Here is a 3042-nt window from a genome sequence, read left to right on the forward strand (position 1 = left end):
ATACAGCTTGCCATGGAAAGGAGTATGAATGATTGAATGAAGACAGTAGGAAAGCAGAGATTCAGAAGCAACAAGCACCTCCATACGCTTATCTGAAATCCCACCAATGAATTACATAAGTATTTCTATCTTATTTTATATTTTATTTATATTTTAATTATCAAAACCTCATAACCATTTGAATCTGCCTGACTGAGATTTACAAGATGACCATAACTTGCTTCAAGCCGACAATCTCCGTGGGATCGACCCTTACTCACATAAGGTTTATTACTTGGACGACCCAGTGCACTTGCTGGTTAGTTGTGCAGAGTTGTGACAAAGAGTTGAGATTACATTCGTGCGTACCAAGTTGTTGGCGCCGTTTTAGAGATCACAATTTCGTGTACCAAGTTTTTGGTGCCGTTGCCAGGGACTATTCGAGTTTGGACAACTGACGGTTCATCTTGTTGCTCAGATTAGGTTATTTTATTTTATTTTTAAGCTTATAATTTTCGAAAAAATCCAAAAAAATTAATAAAATCATGAAAATCAAAAATAATTTTGTATTTCTTGTTTGAGTCTAGTTTCAATTTTTAAGTTTGGTGTCAATTGCATCTTTTTAATTTCCTAAAAATTTTCGAAAATTCATGCATGTTTCCTTCATAATCTTCAAGTTGTTATTGATGATTTTCTTTGTTTGATCTTTGCATTTTCATGTTTTGTGTCTTTTCTTGTTTTCCATATGCATTTTCAATTTGTTAGTGTCTAAACATTGAAAATTTCTAAGTTTGGTGTCTTGCATGTGTGTCTTTTCTTAAAAATTTTCAAAAATAAGTTCTTGGTGTTCATCTTGACATTCAAAGTGTTGTTGGTGTTCATCTTGACATTCAAAGTGTTCTTGCATGCATTATGTGTTTTGATCTTTCATTTTCATGTTTTGCATCATTTTTATATTTTTCTCTCTCCTCATTAAAAATCCAAAAAAAAAAATATATCTTTCCTTGTTTTACTCATAAATTTCAATCTCAAAATTCTATCTTTTCAAATCTTTTTCAAAAATCAAATCTTCTTCATTTATTTTAATATATTTTTGAATTTTTTTATTGATTTTCAAAATCTTTTTCTTATTCTTACTTCATATTTTCGAAAATCTCACTAACATTTAATGTTTTAATTCAAAAATTTTTCAAGTTGTTACTTGCCTATTAAGAAAGGTTCAATCTTTGAATTTTAAAATCATATCTTTTAATTTCTTGTTAGTCAAGTAATCAACTTTAATTTTAAAATCTTTTTCTAACTTCTTCTCTTTTCAAAATTTATTTTCAATTCTTTTTCAATTAACTACTTGACTTTTTGTTTGATTTTTTAAAAAAAAGAGTTTACTATTTCTTATCTTTTTCAAAACCACCTAACAACTTTTCTCTCTCTCTAATTTTCGAAAACCACTAACCACTTTTTCAAAATTCATTTTAATTAACTAATTATTTTAAATTTTAAATTTCGAATGGTAACCAATAATTAAAATAAAAACAAAAATATTTTCCTTTTATTTTAATTTTAAATTTTGAGTTCTCTCTCTCTCTCTCATCTCTTTCTATTTATTTATTTATCTACTAATACTCCTCTTCCACTCAAAATTCGAACCCCCTCTTTTTCTCTGTGTTTGAAGTTTTCTCTTTTCCTTCTTCTATTATTCTCTTCTTCTACTCACATAAAGGAATCTCTATACTGTGACATAGATGATTCCTCTTCTTTTCTGTTCTCTTTTTTTTCATACGAGCAGGAACAGGGATAAAGATATTCTTATTGAAGCTGATCCTGAACTTGAAAGGACTCTTAAGAGGAAACTAAGAGAAGCTAAAGCACAACCCTCTGGATAGGACCTGACAGAAATTTTTGAAAAAGAAGGAGACATGGCCAAACCCAACAACAATGGTGAAGATGCAAGGAAGATGCTTGGTGACTTTATTGCACCCTCTTCTAACTTCTGTGGAAGGAACATCTCAATTCCTGCAATTGGAGTAAACAACTTTGAGCTTAAGCCTCTATTAGTTTCTCTAATGCAGCAGAATTACAAGTATCATGGACTTCCATTGGAAGATCCCCATCAGTTCTTAGCTGAATTCTTGTAAATCTGTGACACTGTCAAGACCAATGGAGTTGATTCCGAGGTCTACAGGCTTATGATTTTCCCTTTTGCTGTAAGAGACAGAGCTAGGACATGGTTGGACTCACAACCTAAGGACAGCCTGAACTCTTGGAAAAAATTGGTCAATGCCTTCTTGGCAAAGTTCTTTCCACCTCAAAAATTGAGTAAGCTTAGAGTGGAAGTCCAAACCTTCAGACAGAAGGAAGGCGAATCCATCTATGAAGCTTGGGAAAGATACAAGCAATTGATCAGAAGGTGTCCTTCTGGTATGCTTTCAGAATGGAGCATCATATGCATATTCTATGATGGTCTGTCTGAACTGTCCAAGATGTCATTGGACAACTCTGCAGGTAGATCTCTTCATCTGAAGAAGACACCTGAAGAAGCTCAGGAACTCATTGAAATGGTTACAAATAACCAATTCATGTACACTTCTGAAAGAAATTCTGTGAATAATGGGACAACTCAGAAGAAAGAAGTTCTTGAGATTGATATTCTGAATGCCATATTGGCTCAGAACGAAATATTGACTCAGCAAGTCAATATGATTTCTCAGAGTCTGAATGGATTGCAAGCTGCTTCCAACAGTACTAAAGAAGCATCTTCTAAAAAAGAAGCTTATTATCCTGAGAACCCTACAATGGCAGAGGTAAATTACATGGGAGAACCCTATGGAAACACCTATAATCCTTCATGGAGAAATCATCCAAATTTCTCATGGAAGGACCAACAGAAGCCTCAACAAGGCTTCAACAATAATGGTGGAAGAAATAGGTTTAGCAATAGCAAGCCTTTTCCATCATCTTCTCAACAACAGACAGAGAATTCTGAATAGAGCCATTCTGGCCTGGAAACTATAATCTCTGATCTATCCAAGACCACACTAAGTTTCATGAATGAAACAAGATCCT

At 33.0% G+C, this 3042-nt stretch overlaps 1 non-coding gene across 1 annotated transcript; it reads right to left on the bottom strand.

Moving 5' to 3' along the window:
* Nucleotides 1-2297: 2297 nt before the first annotated feature.
* Nucleotides 2298-2405, bottom strand: LOC148574106 (small nucleolar RNA R71). Its single transcript, XR_015906429.1, has one exon. It is a non-coding gene; the product is annotated as a small nucleolar RNA R71 (small nucleolar RNA).
* Between the last annotated feature and the right edge of the window lie 637 nt (nucleotides 2406-3042).

This window comes from Arachis ipaensis, chromosome B2, assembly GCF_059453495.1.
Source record: "Arachis ipaensis isolate K30076 ecotype BB chromosome B2, ASM5945349v1, whole genome shotgun sequence".
NCBI lineage: Eukaryota > Viridiplantae > Streptophyta > Magnoliopsida > Fabales > Fabaceae > Arachis > Arachis ipaensis.